Raw genomic sequence first — 20,682 nt, 5'->3', positions numbered from 1 at the left:
TGAGAGAGCTGAAGGATGTTTGGGTCCAGGGGAAGGTATTTGTGCAAACGGGAAATTATGTGTGCTCAAGACAAGATGCAAGTCAAATATGTCAGCAGCCCTAGGGTGCACATTTTCATCTCAATCACTGAGAAAAAATTGGTTTAGGCTCCCATCCTGCCGCTGTCACCTCCTTGCCTGGGAAGTGAAGATTGAATGCTTGCAGGGGGCAGACCCCCAGTGAGGTTCCGCACAGGGTTCAGGCAGACATCAAAGTTAATCCGTCCTCTGATCTAAGCAAATGGTGACGAGACTTTCCTGGAACAGAGGCTCTACTAATTGTAGCACTGCAGTCCAGCAGAGGTATTTATAGCACAGTGTGGATTCCCAGGGAAGTGTTGGTGCTATCTGTGGTCGAATGCTTGAAGTCTGGAGCAGAGTAGGATCTCCTGTAGCATCCTCCGGTCCCGTGCTGTTGAGAATAAGTAAGTGCGGAAATGCTTCCGTGTGTTTATGAGGTGCTGTGACTGTCTGTCTGTCTGTCTGTCTCTCTCTCTCTCTTTCCCTTCATTTGTTCCAGTATTTCTGGGTCAGATCACTTATCCGGTGTTTCTTCTTTGGTCTCCACTTTCCAAGTAAGATGTGTCCCCAAAAGTCGGCTTTGGCTTATCTCTTGCCGTGCTAGGCACCCTGTAGTTTAACGCAAGCCCTCCCGACTTCCGGAGTGTGCAGAAGAGCAGGCCTTCTGCTGGAGTCAGGGTTACATGCCTGCCGGACAACCTCGGGCTCCACACCGCTTGCTCCTGCCCCTCCTCACCAGCACGGACCCTGGCCGGCTTTGTAGTCTCATCCGCATGGCCGAGGCTTCCTGGCTGGCCTTGCACACACCACCCTCCACCACCACTGAACCGTCTCCTTCGTGTGGTCGTTGAAGCTTTCTTCTGCACACACAGGTCTGGCCCAGCACTGCCCTGCTCAGTAGCCCCGAGTGTTTCCCTAAAGTGTAAATTTCTCAGCAGGGCCCTTGGGCCATGGTCACCAGTCAATGAAAGGCACCTGCCACATTCATGCATCTCTGCTGCATGGAAAGGTGGTCTAGGTTGCCAAGTTTTGGGCCTGTGTTCACCTCTGACCCAGAGCACAATGGACGGTCAATACATCTGCCTGCGTGGACAACAGGCTGACCCAATCCAGGACTCTGCCTGCAGAATTTGAACCCGGAAAGTCAGAGGATCAGGAGTTGGGCTGGAGGTGTAGCAGCCGGGCAGGTGCACAGTAATGGCAGGAGGTGGGCTGTGGGAGAGCCCAGGTGATGAGTCAGTAGAAGCCGAGAGAGAAATACTCTTAGACGGTGAGTGGGGCGGGAGTTGCCTGGGAATAGCAGGCAGCAGAGAACAGTGGAGGAGAATTAAGTGAAGATCCGCAAATTCCTGCAGCTGAGAGGTAACAAGATACCTTAAGCCCTAGGACTGGCTTCCTGGGATTCGTTTGTTCATTTGCAGATTCCTGCCCCTCTTCACTGAACACTCATATATGCCAGGAACCTCTGCAAGCCTTAGACAAAGTCTTTGCCATCACGGAGCTGACATTTTAGCTGGGGAGGCAAGTGACAAGTAGAGTTTCAAAATAAAGGCAATTCTAGAAGGAATCAATGCTGGGAAGGAGAGTCGAGCAGGCCAGGGAGGTGTAGGGTAGAGGGGGCGACCGCTTTTAAGGCAGAGAGACCTGAGTGGAAAGAAGGGGACCTACAAGTGCAAAGCTTGAATTGTGCTTGCTCCTCACAGAGCAGCAAGGAGTTCCACGTGGCTGGAGGGGAGTGAGCCAGGGAGCCCGAGAAAGGACATCGGGTCAGCGAGGTGGCCGTGGCAAGAGCCCAAGCTGTGGGCTTCATGAGCCTTGGGAAGGGCTCAGGATTTCACTGTGCCTTCCAAGGATGTTCACTTGGAAGAAGATCCCACTTCTGCTAGGAACCCTTCCACGGCCACTTGACGTGAAATGAACTCCTCTCTCCTAACTCCTATTTGGATTGTGTGTGACTGTGCACCTGACCACCTCTCACTTCCTATGATTTCTTGCAGTGCTGGGAGTTGACTGGGGCATTCTCGTGCAAGCCAAGGTGTGGCTGAGTGTTGAGAAAACTGATGCTGTCAGGGTTATGCACTGGGTCATCCCACTGGGCTCGCTCCTACAGCTGACAGTAGCTGCTGACCTGGGGTGTCCACAGCAGCACCCACAGGTGACACCTCCCAGAATCAGGAGGAAGCTGCAGGGTTTCTGATGGGTTACCCGTGGAAGCACCCAGAGTCATCTCGATGCGTTCTATTAGCCAAGCTGGTCTCAGGACCAGAGCGGCGTCAAGGAGAGGAGAGCCACACTTTCAGCAGAAGCCCAGGAGAGGCTGTATGGCTCTCTTCCATCTCTAACAGTTTGCACAGTGCTTTTCCCATGCACTGGTTATAGTGTCAGCCATCTTTTGCTTTATATTACAATGAATTAAGGTTTTCTTTATTTTACAAACTAGATTTCAAATCCTTGGGGGCATTATATCTTACTGAATCCAATATTTTCAGTGTGACACCCCCAATAACAACAAATTTTTATGGAGTTCCTCCACCGTGTGCTTCGGCTCATCCCATTGAATGCTCGATCTCATCTAATCTTTAGCCTGACAAGATAGACATTGTTCCCATTTCACAGACCAGAAAAATGAGACCTTGCTCAAAGTCACATCACTGTGGTGGATTTGAACCCATTTTGAAGTCTGTAGTCTCATTCTCTCTTCCACCACCTCATAGCATTGGCACTGTCCCCATGGGATTGACCTACTGTAACAAACTCATAGATTGAGTGCCTTCAACAATGAACATTAATTTCTTACTGTGCCAGAGGCCGGCAAGTCCAAGATCAAGGTTAAGGCAAATCCTGCTTCTGGTGAGGGTGCTCTTGCTGGTTTGCAGATGGCTGTCTTCCCATTGCATCCTCACCTGCTAGTAAAAGGGGTGGGGCAGTGCTCTCTGGTGTTTCTTCCTATAAGGTGAGGACCATACCCTCAAAACCTCATCACCTGTAGAAGGCCCAACCTCCTAACACTGTGGGTATTAGACCTTCAACCTATAGATGTGTGGACCAGGAGCACATGTTCAATCCATAGCAGGTGCTCAAGAAATGTGCTCACAGGTGACACTCTGGGCTGGCGTCACCAAAGTGCCACTGAGTGGAAGAGAAGAGGAAGAAAAAGGGATGTAGTGCAGAGAGGGAGCAGGGAGTTGTCAGCTATGGCTCCAGCGGGCCCCAGAGTCCCTGTGCCACGCAGCCCCGAGCAGCCTGCTCTGGGAATGCAGAGTGTGTGGACTCAACAAGGAGTCGGGATATTTATTGGGCTGGAGTGCCTGATGCAAGACTTTCCTCCAAAATTCCAATTTGCTATCTGCCAAGGTAAATGATAGAGGCTTACAGTTCATGCTGTAGCACATCTACCCAGGCCAGGCACCTCCAACTCGGAATTCCTGGTCTGCTTCCTTCCAGCTAGAAGTGAATGGAGATTTACTTACCGCCCAGAATAAGCACATCTCCTGCTCAGCAAGATCCTGGTTTTAAAAGATTCTGGTTTTACTCGGGGAGTAGCGATCTATGTGCACCTGTCTCTGTGCAGAAGGAGACACTAAGACAAATGGATCCTCTCCCACCAAGGAGGTGGCAAATGCAACTCAGTGTTTTATGTTAAACAATCTCTTAGACTTCAGTGTCTTAATGAATGTAAGGGCATCCGTGGGCCAAAGGTGTGAAAAATAGCAGCAGTTCTCGATGGGCATGTGAACGCTCAGTGAATACAATGGGAGCATGGACTTTTTCTTTTGCCCCTCCCCCGTGGTCCCCATGCTCAGAGGACCATTTCCAGACCACATCCAGCCCACTCCTGAAAGACATCCTCTGTGAATGGTGGCCACACATGTGGGTATTACCGGGCACGTGTGTCTTCAGTGCCTCAAGGGCACAGTTATGCCACTCCATGTGACAAGGTAAGTAGCCACCTGCAGAGCCAGTGTCCCTCATGTGAGCACAGGCTGGAGTCCTAGCTACTCCACTCTGATCTAGCTCCCTGCTAATGCACCTGGGAAAGCAGCGGATGATGGCCCAGTCACTCTGCCTCTCAAAGAAACAAATGTAAATCTAATGAAAAGTCACTAGGTCGGCTGGCGCCGCGGCTCACTAGGCTAATCCTCTGCCTTGCGGCGCCGGCACACCAGGTTCTAGTCCCGGTTGGGGTGCCGGATTCTGTCCCGGTTGCCCCTCTTCCAGGCCAGCTCTCTGCTGTGGCCAGGGAGTGCAGTGGAGGATGGCCCAAGTACTTGGGCCCTGCACCCCATGGGAGATCAGGATAAATACCTGGCTCCTAGGCCGGCACCGCGGCTCACTAGGCTAATCCTCCGCCTAGCGGCGCCTGCACACCGGGTTCTATTCCCGGTCGGGGCACCGGATTCTGTCCCGGTTGCCCCTCTTCCAGGCCAGCTCTCTGCTGTGGCCCGGGAAGGCAGTGGAGGATGGCCCAAGTGCTTGGGCCCTGCACCCCATGGGAGACCAGGAGAAGCACCTGGCTCCTGCCTTCGGATCAGCGCAATGCACCAGCCGCAGAACGCCGGCCGCGGTGGCCATTGGAGGGTGAACCAACGGCAAAGGAAGACCTTTCTCTCTGTCTCTCTCACTGTCCACTCTGCCTGTCCAAAAAAAAAAAAAAAAAAAAAATTAAAAAAAAAAGTCACTAGGTCTACACCAAATGCAATTGTATCTTTTTAAAAAATGAATTTATTTATTTGAAAGACAAAGAGAAAGATGGTTCTATCTGCTGGTTCACTCGCCAAATGGCTGCAATAGTCAGAGCTGGGCTAGGCTGAAACCAGGAGCCAGGAACTGCACTTGGGTTTCCCACATGGATGTGGGAAACTCAGCTGCTTGGGCCCTCATCCCAGGAACATTAGCGGGGAGCTCGATCAAAGGGGATTAGCCAAGACTGGAACTGACCTTCCTGTGTGGGATGTGGGCATCCTAAGCTTAACCTGTGACACCATAACACCTGCCCTGCAATATTATCTTTTATGGACCACCAAGCCTACTGAATATTTTTGTCTACTCTGTTTCCCACGTACCATCCCCATAACCCTACTCCATATCACAGTCATGGAGAACTTGTGGAAATTGAAGTCAGAGTGCTTGACCCCCAGCTGACGCACCCCCAAAACCTTCCCAATTATTTTGAATAACATCTTGTGTTAAATTGAATTAAGCTTGACTTCAAGATTTCTCTGTACATAGCAAACTGTAACCTAACTTGACGCGTAAACAGATTTTTAGCTACTCTTGTAGCACGTATAGCTGAGTCTCAGCCAACCACAAGTGGCCAACTGTTCAAACTGTGCTCAAATAAGACAGACACAAGTTATAGCCAATCAGGCTGCCCCTGTCCCTCACCTGTTTCCCTTACAGCACTTCCTTTTCTCTGGCTATAAGTACAGTCTGCCCATTGGCCACCAGGTGAACCATTCTGAACAAGTGTTGGTTCTGATTGCGATAAAGCCAACCAAGAGCTGCAAAACCGCGATTTGTTGTGATTTTTGCTTTTCACACGAAACATCTTCTGTGCCCTAGAAGGTTCCATCAAGGAAATTATCCTAACGGATCTCTCTCGCTGCCTTTCCCTTGATTCTCCCACGTGGGCGGCTCCCACCACACAAGTTTCCTGCTCGTTCTTGAACGCATTAGGTTTGACCCGGCCTCTGGGTCTTTGCACTTGCAGCTTCCTCTGTGCTGTGTGAAGTCCTCTGTGCTCTGGGCCTGGCTCCAGTTGCTACTTAAGTCCCTGTGTAAGTGGCACCGCCTCAGAGCGCTGTCCCTCCCCACAAGGTCTAAAGAAGTCCTCACCTCACTTCCATTCTCTATTCATCTACTCCCACCCTGAATGCACCAACTGACATGCGAATTGTTGTCCCTTGCACCTTGCACGAGTGCAGGAACTTTGTGCGTCTCTCTGTTGTGTCTCCAGCACCTTCCAGAGCACTTGGCACACAGTAGGTGCTCAATAAACATTTACTGGGTGACTGTCGGTTCTCATTTCTTAGGCTGTTCGGGCATTTGAGAGTCAGTGTTGCAGGGAGGGAGCTCCTTGGAAATGACCCCTCTCTTGAGAAGGAAGGGAAAGCCTTGCTTTCTCATCAATTATTTAGTCGCCTTCAAAGCCAGGGATTTCCAGAGGATTAAAAATCATCCTTATTGCAATTGTCACAGCCACATGCTCGCAGTGCCTAACCATAGCACCTGTGATCCCTCAGCTGGCCGCTGGTGTCTGGTCTTCCCAGGGGATTAGCCCTGGAAGGAAGCACCAGCACACTGTTACCATTGGCATCTTATGAGATTTTAATTAACGGAGGGCTTTTGTGTTTTGTTTTTTTTTTTTTTTTTTTTTCCCTTTTCTTTCTCATTCCTGGTTAGGATTTTGATTAATTTGTACGCGCGAATTTTGTCGCCTGGAGGAGATGGGAAGAGAGTGTTTGGGACTGCTGGGAGATGCCAGAGATGCCCTGCTAAAACAATTGCGGTGCGTGGCCGTGCCCCCGGGGCCCCGCCACACACCCACACCTGCGTGGGTCCGCAGCCATGCGCCGCCTTCGTGATTATTGGCTGTGGTGGATGATTGCGCTTCCTGGCACCTCGCTGCCTGCCAGATTCCTTTCTGTCTGCAGTGCCTTTGTGAGCATCGGGGTCCTCAAGTTCCAGCGGGGGCGGCTGGCTGGCAACAGCTCACCCTGGCATGTTGTCAGCTGGGACCTTCAGCTCAGCATTCCGGCTTCCACCCAGGCTGCCTCAGCACTCGTGCACCGCCAAGACCTGGGACTACGGAGCTCATCCACAGAGCTGGCACGGCAGGCGAAGGCCTCTCAGCCAGGGCGCTTGCGTAGACTGCTCTCCGCTCGCTCAGTGGCACCAGCTTGCGGTCCAGCTGAGCCTCTGTGGTCCAGTGCCCATTTCTCCCCTGCACCAGATTGCCACGCTCGGAGCCAAGTGAGGCCTGGGAAGGAGCTCCATGATGAGAAGCAGCTCTTCTGGAAGACAGATCTGGATTTGTGTCTTACCCACTTACGTCAGCCTGTAAGCCTTGATTTTATCTGTGAAATGGGGACAGTATGCCTGACCTAGCTCACAGGTGTGTTTGAAGAGATTCAACAGGACACCGCATGCAGGGCTTGGAACAGCAAATGTCAACTATTTTTGCTTGGGTCAGATGATTTGCATTCAAGTCTATTTGTGGCACTGGAGCGAGTCCTCATGTGTTGGACTTTCAAGTTTTCATGTACCAATGAGTTCTGTGATGATGAACTGAGAATACCAGCTCACTTGTCAAGCTTCGTACACACATTAGAGAAATTCATCAGTGCCTCGTTCACTTTTTTTTTTTTAAGATTTTTCATGTATTTATTTGAGAGGTAGAGTTACAGACAGTGAGAGGGAGAAACAGAGAGAAAGGTCTTCTGTCTGATGGTTCACTCCCCAAATGGCCGCAATGGCCGGAGCTACACTGTTACTGGTGGATGGCAGGGTTCTTGTCTTTGTGCAAGAAAGAATTCAGGCGTGAGACAGAGAGTAGTGGAAAGTAAAATAGCAAGGTTTATTAGGGAAGGGACATCCGTAAGAACGGATGGGCACCTCTCCAGACAGAACCTGAGAGAGAGAGTGCCCAGTCTCTCAGAGTGGGGGGAGCGGGGTTACATGGTTGAGTGGAGAGAGTACACCTGACCAGGCAGGCCAGGCCAGGCCAGGCCAGGCAGGCGGCTCAGCAGAGAGGCAAAGGGCTGAGCGTACAGTCCGGTTGAGGCGGGGCGGGTGTGTGTGTGTGTGTGTTTGTGTGTGTTAAGGAGATGGGTCTTTGTCTTCACACATCTCCTCCTGAAACAAAAGACTTTATGGATGTAAATACTAAAAACCCCTATCTGAGTTTCCCCACTGAAGTTGTCAGACAGGAGGAGGCCTGGTTAGAGGAAGGACAGGCAGGACCCCCTGGAAGATCAGGATCATTTTGAAATGCAGATGCTGGGCTGCACCTAGAAGGTTATCAGGCAGAAGGGGCGGGACCCCCACCTGGCAGGGTTCCCCACTGGCAGGATATCGGGTAGGAGGGACAGGGCAGGATGTAGATAAGGTTATCGGGATGACTTTGAGATGTATATGCTGGACATAGACGTCTTCTCTTTAGGCCTTTGTCACACACACATAAGATCATATCTGACTTCCTACCTAACACCACCAATCCAAAGCCAGGAGCCAGGAGCTTCTGCCTAGTCTCCCATGTGGGTGCAGGGGCCCAAGGACTTGGGCCATCTTCTACTACTTTCCCAGGCCACAGCAGAGAGCTGGATTGGAAGAGGAATAGCCAGGAGTAGAATTGGAGACCATATGGGATGCCGGCACCACAGCCGGAAGATTAACCTACTGTGCCACAGCGCCGGTCCCGCCTCATTCAATTTTATGCCTGGCCATGCAGTTAGGTTGGATTTTCCCCCCAAACCGTGAACCTGGACATGAACAACTTAACCAGGTCTTACTCATGGGGGAAGGGAACGTACCAATATAGAATGGAGAGGGCCGTATACAAACGTTGTTAGAAGGTTTTAAAATGAAGCAGCAGCAAATTGCATTAAAATGATTATTGCATGAACGAGTGGACTATTGTCCCTCAGGGGAAAATTTTTCCCAGTTTGCTTAGAGTAGCAAAAAGAGGGAAAAAAAAAAAAAAGATTTGGTAGTTATTTCAAAGCTGCCTCCTCCGGGGAAATTAAACCAGAGTTATGGGGTATTTTCTTTAAAACCCTAGTAGAAAACTAACTAGTTAAAAACTGCTCTGCAGTGAGCCTACGTGGATGTGAGCAGGAATCTCCTTCCCAGTGCAGCAGCCCTGGGGACGCCAGTGTTCCTGTTTCGGAACTCCCTCCCCCACCCCACTTTCCCCTGTAGGGACCTGGGTGTGTGCACAAAGGGTTACCCTACTTAACCACGCCCCAGTCTTCCCTCCCGGACCTCCCAGTGTTACCGTGCCCCTCCCATCAGCCCCTCCCCTGCAGCTACCCGGACCAAGGCTGTTTGGTATTGGAACTGCAGGTTCCTGTTTGTAAGCCAGGGCTTCTTTTTGTCTTCTCGAAAATTCCAGAACTCTTCCAGAAACCTGATTGTTGCTAGCCATGTTCATCCTGAGTGTTGTGGGCAGTTTGAAGGGCAGCGACATTTCTTGCTTAAATCTCTTTCTGAAATAGAACCCCTCTTTTCTGTCGGGAACCCATTCCACAGAAGCCTGATTCCGCCTTGTCCCGTTGACATGACCCAGAGCTGGCCAACGCAGGTACCCTGTGCTCCTGGCTGTAGTGACTATCCTGGGATAGGCATATGATCCAAGTGAAGCAATCCTCTCTTGGGTCTTTTTTGATGCTGCAATCAGAAAAGGCATTGCTTTCTCTTGGGGTTGCTAGGTTGGTCAGATTCCAGCCTCATCATGGACACATGATAAAGACCAATGCAAGAAATACAGAAAGGGGCTGGACGGCTTTATTTGATCCTTAGATCAAGTCCCGCCTGAAGCCGATATGATAGAACATTATGTAAGCTACAGTGTATGAATGGGGGTTCTCTTACTACAGCTTTAAACCATTTCTTTTTTTTTTTTTTTTCAATTTATTTGAAAGGCAGAGTTACAGAGACAGGTAGAGACAGAGAGACAGGTCTTCCATCTACTGGTTCACTCCCCAAATGGCCATAACGACCGGGGCTGGACCAGGCCAAAACCAGGAGTCAGGAGTTTCTGCTAGGTCTCCTATGCGAGTTCAGGAGCCCAAGCACTTGGGCCATCTTCCATTGCTTTCCCAGGTGCATTAGCAGGGAGCTGGATCAGAAGTGGAACAGCCGGGACTTGAACTGGTGCCCATACGGGATGCCAGTGCTGTAAACCAGAGTTTTAACTCTCTGAACCACAGCGCTGGCCCCTTGAAAATAATTTCTGACTGATTCAACTAGATTAACTTAAAAAGCATTTGGTACTTTTTAACCTTTGAAGGATCAATGTGATGAAATAAATGTTGCATAAAGAACTCTAAAATAGGGGTGGGCATTCTATTGCAGCAGGCCACTTGCAGTGCCCATATCGTGTTAGGCAGGAAGTCAGAAATGAGCTTGTGTGTGTGTGTGACAAAGGCCTAAGGCATTGACATCTACAACAGTCCAGCATCTGCATCTCAAAGTCATCCAGATAACCTTCCAGGTGCAGCCCAGGATCTGCACTTCAAACTTCCTGCCCGGATCCTGATGATCTTTCAGGGGGTCCTGCCCCTTCTACCTGATAACCATCCTTCCTCTAAGGTGGGGCCACACCAGCCAGGCTTCCCCTGTCTGATAACTTCAGGGGGAAAACTCAGAAAGGAATTTTTTGTATTTATACCCAACAAGTCCTTTGTTCTAGGAGGAGAAGAAGGAGAAGACCCATTCCCTTAAAAACCCCAGCCTAAATGTGCGCTACGCACTCTCTCTCAGGTCCTGTCTGGAGAGGAGCCCATCTGTTCTTATGGATGTCCCTACCCTAATAAACATTGCTATGTTGCTTTCCACTGCTCTCTGTGTCACACCTGAATTCTTTCTTGCACAAAGACAAGGACCCTCTGCTTCTCCGGCAACAATCCCATATCAGAGTGCTGGTTCAGGTCCCAGCTACTTGGTGCTCCTCCTAATCCAGCTTTCTGCTAATGCACCTGGAAGGCAGCACACAAGGTCCAGGTGCTTGGGTTCCTGCCAGCCCTGTGGGAGACCCGGATGGAGTTCCTAGCTCCTGGCTTCAGCCTGGTCCAGCCCCAGCTGTTGTGGGGCATTTGGAGAGTAAATCAGCAGATGGACCATCTCTCTCTCGCTCCCTCTCTGTCATTCTGCCTTTCCAATAAATAAATAAACTTTTTTTTTTTTTTTTTTTGAGAAAAGGGGGCAGAGTAGACAGCAAGATGCTCCATGAAAGCCACATAAAGACAGGCAGGGATGGAATGAGACTCCTACCAGCCAAGGATGCCAGCCTTCAGAAGCCGGAAGAGAAAAGGCCGGGGAGACATTCTCCCTAGAGCATCAGGAGGAACCAGCCCTGCTGACACCTGGAATTCTGGGCTCCAGACCTGCCAGATAGCAAATGTCTGTGGTTTTGAGTGGAAATCTGTGCCGGCAGCCTCGGAACAAGTGCAGTCAGCCAAGGTCACGGCTCCTGGAGCCTGTGCTTATTTGAATCTCACCCAAAGTTGCAGCCACGCCCCTAGGACAAGCCTCTGCAGCCAGAGAGTCCCACCCACCACACCTAGCAGGTGCAGACCCCTTAACCACAGCTCCCCAAGGCTATTAGGGCTGCCAGCTCCCAGTGTGCCTGACACAAGCACCTACCCTGGAAAGCCACTCTCCCCTGGGAACACACTCTGGTCCCTGTGACTTTCCAGGGCCTCACTGTTTGCCCAGGATGTTTGGACAGGAAGGTGCCTGGAGGCAGCCAGCAGCTAGTGCTGGGGCGTCTCCAGTTCTTTATATTCCACGGCCATTCTGTTTCCAGGATACGGGTCTCAGGGTCTCTCTTTTGTGGTGAATGTTGAAGCCATGTCTCGACGTGCTGTCTCAATAACACAGCGAAGGCACGCACAGCATTTGCCTGCTGACCGTGACAGCACTTTCATCTGAGCAGCCCGCATCCCAGCCAGTCCTGCGAGCCAGGTAGGGAGGAGAGCCGGAGAGGAGGAGAAAGACAATCTGAATTCATCAGTGCTTTGCCTGGGGTAGTGATTAGCTACAACTCTGACCTGCCGCCTAGCATTTTAAGCAATGGCCCAACTTCTTTAGTTTCCAACGCGTGTGAGGCTGGGAGAGCCGAGAGAGCCAACTGCCAAGTCGTTACAGGCTGTGAAGTCCTCAGCAGCTACCGCGTTCCCTGTGGCTAAACTTGAACTTCCCATACTCTCAAAGCAGGGGGTGATTGCAGTCATGAATGATCCCCAAGTAGGTGTCCTCCTCTCAACTCCACTGTCAACACCTCCAGGGCAAGGCTCCAATCTTGCTGGCTTGGATTCCTTTAATAGCATCAGCCAGGGTGTGCCTCTGGCCTGCTGATTGGCTTAAGGATAGGGGTCTAACCTGAGTCTCAGTGTCCCTAAAATGTCTTTGTCAGGTCTAGTGAGTTACGAACTGGGGCTTTGGGCTTGGAGGTCAGACTGCCTGGATTGGGATCGTGGCTGGTTCTGTGACTTCGGAGAAGTTGGTTAACCTCTGAATGTCAGGCTTCTATCTCTACAACAGGAGATGATGTCTCTGAAGTGCCCGGCAGTCACTGACAAGACAGCCGCATTGTCACCAGGTAACTGCGGCAGAGCAACAACCGACCCACACTTGCCTGGCTCCAAAGCCCCGGGCTCCTTGTAGGAGCTCAGAGTGGCTGCCGCTGGGGTGCTCTTCTGGGCTCTCTGATAGGGAGAGCTGTCATATGGGATGCAGGACTGGCAGGCATGAGCTGGACATTGCTAAATCCCTGCCACAGATGTCTGGGCTGGGGTTCCCTAAGAGTCAGCCAAGAACCCCGAACTCACCCGGGCGGGTGAACAGAAACCCGGGAAGCATCTCCGCCTCTTTGGGAGGAATCGGAAGCGTTGCAGACTCACTTCTGGCTCAACTCCCGGGCTTCTTGAAGGCCTGTGTTGTGGGGACCTGAGGGGAGGAGGTCCCATCGAAGGGTGCAGGTGACTGCGGTCTCCTCTCAGACTGGGAAACAAGGGTCCCCGTCGTCCACCCACCCTTGTCTCCTAGAGCCATCGCAAGAACAAAGTCGCTAAATCTGGGTGGTTTAGAACAAGTCCATTATCGCATAGACTTGGAGGCTGGAAGTTCAAAGCCAAGGTGTCAGCAGCCTGCCTCTGTGTTACCTGGCAGTCCTTGGCACCTCCCGTCCCATAGCTGTCTCCTCTGTGTGTTTTCACATGGTCTCGCCTCTGCTTCTGTGTCTCTGGATTCAAATACCTCCTCTTACACAGACAGCACTCTGCGAAGCCCATCTTAGCTTGATTACTTCTACTGAAGACCCCACCTCCAAGTCAGGTCTCATTCTGCAGTACCAGCATTTAGGACTTTGGCATATTTTCCGAGGTGGCAGTGGTGGTGGCGGTGGTGAGTGCTGTAACTCCACTCACAACACCATCTGTGGTGGTTGTGTGTGTCAACTTGGCCTTGGTTGAACGTTATTCTAGGTATTTCTGTGTAGGTATTTTTCAGATGAGATTGTCACATGGATCAGCAGACTTTGAGTGAAGCAAATTAACTCCCCACCCCCGTAACACAGGATGGACCCCATCCACACTGACTTCCCTGACTTCTGCCAGTAGACCGCCGTTGGCTTCGAACTGAAACCCTTGCCTAGCTTTTCAGCCTGCCAGCCAACGCTGCAGATTATGTATATGGCTGCTTCTCCATCTTCAAGGATTTGCACCTGCAGATTCAGCCAGCTACACATGGAAAGTCAATGATTCCAGAATCCAGGGACTCTGTTGGGCACGTACAGACTTCTCTCTTGTCATCCGTCCCTAAACAGTACAGTGTAACTACACAGCAACTCAACTGTATTGGGTATTACACATAATTTAGCGAAGATGTAAAGCATAGGTTCTGTGCAAATACTATCCCGTTTATACAAAGGACTTGCGTATCTGTGGATTCTGGAATCCGCCAACCCCTGTGGATTCTATATACACCCTGTTGGTTCTGCTTCCCTGAAGAATCGAATGATAGGTGACCCAGGTCTTGGCAAGAGTCCTGCAGCCGTGGCAGGACTGGCAGTGCCTCCTGGGGAGAGGAAGACACCCGAGCTGCCTTTCGTCTCACCTCACTGTCAGCAAACTCTCAGTTAACCATTGAACAAACCCTTTAGAGTCTTCCGTTTTTATTACTCCTTTGGCAAAGGAAGGTTGAACAGTTCAGTCGCATTGTGAATTGTTTGGAGACACGATGGGGAAGAAATGAGAAGAAATTCCTTAGCTCCATGAGTTAACCTCAGCCTGGAGGCTGGTGTTTTGTAGGAGTTAGAGTAGGATGACTCCTTGAAAGTACTGCTCAGCATTCTGAAGTGCCTATCACACTGTTCGTTGGCTAGTTATCTATGACTTTGCAACAAACTGCTCCAAATGGGAGTGGTTCCAAAGGAAACTATTTCATTTGCTCATGATTCTGAGGTTCAGCAACCAGGCTGGGCTCAACTCGGTGGTTCTTCTGCTTAGTCTCTTCCAGAGTCTGTAGCTACTGTCACTGGCAACACACCGGAACTCGATGGTTCAAGATGACCTCACATGAAAAGCAATGGGTACCGGCTTTTGGCTCAGCTTCTCTTTCCACGTGAGTTCCCATCTTTAAGGTGGTTAGCCTGGGCTTCCTTACCTTGAGGCCCTGTGCTCTACGAAGGTGAAAGTGGGAGCTGCAAGGCCTCTTAAGACCCAGGCTTGGAAGTTGCCAAAAACATCACTTCCATGGTATTACTTTGGTCAAATCAAGTTACAAATCCTTCCTCTACTCCAAGCAAAGAAGAATAGGGTCCACTCTTGACAAGAGGCAGTGCAAAGTCACATTTAAAAAAAGGTGCATGCATAGTTATGAGGATTTGTTATGGCCAGCTTTGCAAGCAATCCAGTACATTCACTAAGCAAATTAATGTAGGGAACAGAGTGGGTGGGTTACGTCTGCATCTGCCAGTGAGGATGATACATACGATACTGATCAGATCCAGAGTTCACAGGAGATCTCACATGTGAGAGGACATTGTGGTCGATTACACCATTTGATTGAGAACCTGGTAGGGAAAGTTTCTGGCCTCTGTCTGCTTTGAAGTCTGTCTATAAATTTTTTCCTGTGAAATTAGGTATTTGCCTCATCACTGTTACAGCACAGCCGGAAGCATCTGGTAGGGCTTACTAACTTATATTCTTAGAATTTCCTTGGCAGAAATTAGCAATTTTTTTCCTAAGAACTTTTTTTTCCCCACTCTTAAAGACTGAGTCTTCAGGTTAATACTGGGGATCCACAATTCATAAATTTGTTCCTCTGGGTTCATTGTTACAAAATGAGACTTTTAATAGATTGCAAAGACTTAATAAGAGTGCTGCCTAGTCACATAATGAAGTTACTGCACACGTGGTTGACAGGTAGTAATTTATTATTATCCTTGTCCCTGATAAGAGTCATGTCATGCACAGCGGGTGCCTAATAAATATTAGCTGTTACAACATAAGCGATGGAAGAGAGTTTGTCCCTTTGTGTCTCAATGAACCATTCATAACACAGTCTTCTGTGAACACCAGGGCTGTTTTCTGTTAATGTTATCAATTACACGTAGAAGGGAGCTATAGCAGTGTGTCTTTATTATTATTAATTTATAAATGTCCTAATTTATCCTGCCACCATGTTTTGCTTAGCATAGCAAGTCACAATATTTTCCTGTCCCTGCAGTGGAAGACTGCAGTAAGTTGATCTTGCTAAAGAGAGATAATTATTAGCTTCCTCCAGAATGCATGCATTACTAAGCATTCCAGGAGGATTGATGTTTCTATGGACTTTGGACAAGAGGAGGCAGCAGCGAAGGGAGATAGGGCTGTTTTAGTATTTGTCCTTGATCCATTTGCATATCCATCACTGGTAATTAGTGAATGCCTCTTGTGTTTCAGGCGGTGGTCACGCGAGAATCAATGCGGAGGCACCCAGTTCCCAACAGAGAACCAGCGATCACCAAGTTTGCAGTCAAGAGCAACTGCTTCGCAGGGGGGTGCTTTTCTCAAAAGTCAGCAGCGAAATGGCAGATTTTTGAGCACGGTTCACTGATGTTCAAGGGTTTCTTCCTCAGATGAGCAGAGCTATTCTGGCATTTGGGATTGCTGGTTTTTTGTTTGTTTGTTTTGTTTTGGTTAGGAGCATGCATGGGAAAGGCAAGGGGATTTAAAATTCAACAGCGGATTGCTATGGGGTGTGGGGGGGTGTTAGTGGGGGATGAGGCTTTGATTGCCAGGCTAAGGGTCCAAAGAAAGAAATAAAGAAAACCTGAAACAACAGAGCCCATTCCTACATCCTTTGCACCCTAACCAGCCAGCACATACAGATGTGTTAAAAGCATTTAATTATTTAATATATTCCCAGCGAATTCTTCTTTTTAGGAGAACTTTAGATCAACCACAAGGAGGCAAATATTGACGTACTATTAACTGGAATTTGGCTGTTATTATTAAACATTTATGAAGTGTCTCGTTCAATCATTCATCAGTTCAATTTCACCAATCAACAAGTAATGATTGACGCTCTCCCAGTTGCCAGGTGCGTGGGGACTGCTAGGAATGCCGGTGGGGTTTGCAGTCCGGGGGGAAAAACCAGGCTGCAGGTGGAAGTGGTGCCAAGGCTTGTGGGTCTAAGACGCAGGCTCCAGAGCTTGGATAACGGGAGGTACTGACCAGGCTGTGGCTCTCAAAGCCTGTTCTGCTTACAATGAGATGCTTGGAGGCTGAGCGTCCGAGGCTGAGTGGCCAGGAGGCGGGGCTTGAAGTAGGGCTTCCTGGCAAGCAATTTCTGGAAGGCGTGTTCTCTGGCCAGGAGTACTGGAAGGGCGTGAGGCAAACACGAGCCACGCAGGCTCAGGTGTGCTCCATCCCGTGGAGCCCTAGAGTAGGCACGTACCCCCAGAATGCACCTGTGCGTGCGTGCGTGCCCCCATCAGGCAGACAAGAAACCCTCCTAGACTTGTGAGTCCCAGGAGTAGGGAGCCACGTGGCTGTTAGCAGGTGGCTATTATAACAGCCAGGAGCTGGGTTCGGGAGTCCAGTCAGGGCACCAAGAGCGTATACTCCTGGCAGGAAGGAAGGCAGAGCAACTGTGGGGGCTCTTGTCACCCCCCACACGCAGGGTGGAGATTGCCTCCCTGCAGGCAAGGATAGGAGAGATCATCAGTTCCTCTAACGGCAAAGGCGCAGCCTTGCCCGAGACCCCAAGTCAGGGGTGGGAGCCACAGGACATCACCAGCAGCTTGGCCGAGGGCACCACCCCAGGGAGGGCTCCATCAGCCCTGAAGGAAAGAGATCTGCAATTCAGAATGGGGTTTGAGTCACACTGAGGGAGGCGACAGGCAAGGCAGGGACCTGGGGATGCCAGCATTCTAAAAATAAATAATCCTCTCCTGCTCCCTTCAGAGGCGCTCAAGGTAATTTGCAAACATTTGCAGGCAAGTTTTCACGGGGCTGAACTGCAGGCACAGCTCCCACTGACTTCAGAGCGCGCTCCCGGGGGACACACAGCCAGGTGAGGCCCTGGTTCTGGGTAATTAAGACTTGCGGCACCCTCGTTAGCGAGGAAACCCTGGTTCACAGCACTGACACGTGGCAGGCTGGCAGCCCCGCGGCCCCTGGGCGGCTGGCGTCGCCCGAAGCCCACTCGAGCAATCATTAATGTTGCTCTCCTTCGCTTTCGGAAATCAGAGGATGACGTCACTTTGACTACGAGGGACAATCACGGTACAATCAGCGGAGCCAGCCCGCCTTGCTCAGTGTCCTCGGAGCCGCTCGCTGGTGGTACAGCTGGGGCTCGCCGGGGCAGCAGTGGGGAGGAGGGGTGGATCTTTGTTCCACCGCCACCTTCTTAGCAGGTGAACTCTCTCGCAGGGCCCTTCCCGCACCTGTACTTCTCCTTACATTTTCCTTCTCTGTTTCCTTCCTGTCCTTGCTCTTGGGTGGTCAGGCCTGGCCAGGAGGAACTCTCTAGAAAAGTCCTTGGCCCCTTCTCTGGATCAGGATGGAGGAGGGAGGAGCAAGTGAATCAGCAGCTGTCTGTCAAGCGTCCCCATGGGCAGCTGCTGTACTGTCAGCTAAGAGGGGCACCGAGAATTCTCCACTGCCTTTCTGACCCCCGGAGAACCTGCAGCTTGCATGGGAGGTACAGCCCTCCCCACACTAGCAATAGGAGTGAGCAGCACAGCTTTGGAGCCAGAAGCCCTGGGTTTGAATTCCAACTCTGCCACACTGGCTGTGTGACCTTAGCACGTGACACAACCTCTCTGTGCCTCCATTTTCTCATTGATATGATGCAATAGTACCTACCTTATAGTGTTATAATGAAGGGTTAACAAATGAATGGAAGGGCTTCAAACATGGTCCAGGCTCAATATGCATGAGCAAAACAACAGACATTTATAGAGGACTCACGGGGCTAAGTTCATCTTGCGTTTTATCCCATCCATTGAAAACAGCATTGGAGGTGGGCACCATCATTTTCCCCTGCTGTGGCTTGAGTGTCACCTCCAAAACTCGTGCAAATTTCACTGCCGTGTAACAGCATGAAGGGGTAAAATCCGTCAGAGGTGAGTAAGTGGTGAGGGCGCCATTCTCACAAGCGGGTTAATGCTTTCATCCAGGGAGTAGGCTACTCACAAAAGAAATAGATTCCTTCTGACAGGCGCGAGTCTGGCCCCTGTTCTCCTTCCCTCCAGCCCTTTCTCGGCATGCGTTGCCGTCCGCCTTGTTACGAAGCAGCAAGAAGGCCCTCACCAGAGGCAGCCCCGTGACCCTGGACTTCCCAGCCTCCAGAGACAGGAGCAACATCAACTCCGGCGTTTGTCATTTTCCCGAGCTGTGGTATTCTGTCATCACAGCAGCAAAAAAACAAAAACAAAAACAAACAAAAAAATTAAGACATAGCCAATTCAACAAAACGAAAATGGAAGCTCAGAGAAATTAAGTAAATTGGACAAACCACACTGTGAAGAGTGAGACAGCTGGTATTTGTTCCCACAGCCAAAAGCCTTGGGCAGGAGCCCATAATGCGTCTCCTTAAGGAAACCGCTGAGGGCCAAGCGCTTCAGAATGAAGAGCTCCCCAGGGACCGGAGCAGTGGGGGGGGGGGGTCTCTGCTGAGTCATCCCCTCAGCTCACTCACGCATTCAGCTGATTTTTATTATTATGATTGTTAATATTATTTATCTGAGACACAGAATTCCCAGCTGCTGGCCCACTCCCCAAATGTCTGTAATAGGTAGGACTGAAGCCCAGAGCTGGGAACTCAATCCAGGTCTCTCATGTGGATGGCAGGAACCCAACTACTTGAGCCATCACGGCTGCTCACAGGATTTGCACGGGCACGAAGCGAAACCAGGATTCAAACCCAGGTACTCTGATTGCAACTTTGGTCTTTTAATTGGCATCATAACCACTAAGCGAAACACCCACCCCTAGCCAATATTGACTGAGTACATAGTACTATCGGGCGCAGAGTTGGAGACGTCATGAGTAAGGTTACTTCCTCATGCGGTTGGAAGAAGAAGAGTACCTGATCAAGGAGCAAGAAAGGTCAGGCAGAGAAGCCTGGTGAGGAGGGGTGGGCAGGTCCCCCAGGACAGGGTCTTCATCTGCTTCCCCTCGCCCTCGCTCTCACAGACCGAGTAATTGGCAAACAATAGATTTCTATTTGACTCACTGTTCTGGCAACTGCCAAGATTCCTATGGAATTCACTCCCGGGATAACTAACCCACTCCTACGATGACAGCATTAGTCATTCCTGACGGATAAGCCCTCATGACCTCATCACCTCTTCAAAGTCCCACCCACCAGCACTGTTGCAATGGGGATTAAGTTTCCAATACATGAATGTTGGGGAACACAGCCCATGGCATTCCTCTCTGTGCACCCTCCCAAATTCATGTCCACGCACTTGCTCTAGCCCTAAAGCCTCAGAGCTGTAACTCCTCCGGCAGCAACTCTAAAGTCCAAAGTCCAGAGCCTCAGCTGAATCAGATGCGGGCGGGAATCAAGGCGTGATTCATCCCATAGTGAATTCCTCTTCAGCTGGAAGCCTGTGAAATTAACAAGCATATGTGCTCTCCAAATACAACAGTGGGACAAGCCCAAGGTAGACAGTTTCCTTGCAAAAAGGAGAAACAGGAAAAAATGAAGGAGTAATTGGTCCCAAGTAAGTCCAAACCCAATAGGAAAAACATTAGGTCTCAAAACTGGAAAACGACCTTCTCGGATTCCAAGTCCCACACTCCGGACACACAGGGAAGGGATTGGGTCCCCAAAGCCTTGGGCGGGCCCAGCCTCGCGGCTTTGCTGGGCTCACTCCTCCTCGCATCTCTGATTGGTTTAGAATCTCACGTCTACAGTTCTCCCAGGCTGGCATTGCACCCTGGTGGCCCCACAGTCCCGGGGGCTTGGGCTGCCCCACTGCTATGGCTCTGCTAAGCACTGCCCTGGTGGGGCATTTCTGCAGTGGCTGTGCCCATGGGCCAAGTCTCTGCCTGAGTCACCAGGCCACCCATGACGTCCTTTGAGATCCCGTGGGAAGCCACCATGGCCACAGCTCTCATATTCTTGCAGCCTTTGGCCACCTGCTTAGCGCTCCTTCTTGAACCTGCTTTTCTTATGCTTTATGTGTCCAAGATGAGAGTTTTCTAAATCTTTCCATTTCTCTTTTAGGTCTAAATTCCCTCTTTAAATCCTTTCTCTCTTCTCTCATCAGGTTGTAAGCGCCCAGAAGAAGCTGTGAAGCATCCTGAATGCTTCGCTGCTGAAGTCTTTCCGCCAGGGACCCCAGGTCACCATTCTTCCGCAGAATCCCAGGACACGAACTTGACCGCACCAAGGATACATCAA

At 50.4% G+C, this 20,682-nt stretch overlaps 1 long non-coding RNA gene across 2 annotated transcripts; it reads left to right on the top strand.

Annotated features, from left to right (window-relative positions):
* Positions 1–274: 274 nt before the first annotated feature.
* Positions 275–16,106, top strand: LOC103352378 (uncharacterized). 2 transcript variants are annotated; one of them, XR_016229833.1, is made up of 4 exons: positions 351–464; positions 7,013–7,119; positions 14,289–14,403; positions 15,726–16,106. It is a non-coding gene; the product is annotated as an uncharacterized LOC103352378 (long non-coding RNA). The 2 variants fall into 2 exon arrangements; XR_519854.3 differs by lacking the exon at positions 7,013–7,119 and having other exon boundaries at positions 275–464.
* Positions 16,107–20,682: the final 4,576 nt, after the last annotated feature.

The sequence above is a fragment of the Oryctolagus cuniculus genome, chromosome 2 (assembly GCF_051225735.1).
Source record: "Oryctolagus cuniculus isolate XC-2025 breed Fujian yellow rabbit chromosome 2, ASM5122573v1, whole genome shotgun sequence".
In the NCBI taxonomy this organism is placed as follows: domain Eukaryota; kingdom Metazoa; phylum Chordata; class Mammalia; order Lagomorpha; family Leporidae; genus Oryctolagus; species Oryctolagus cuniculus.
Note: the sequence above shows the minus strand (reverse complement) of the source record. Positions and strands in the feature narration are given on the sequence as shown.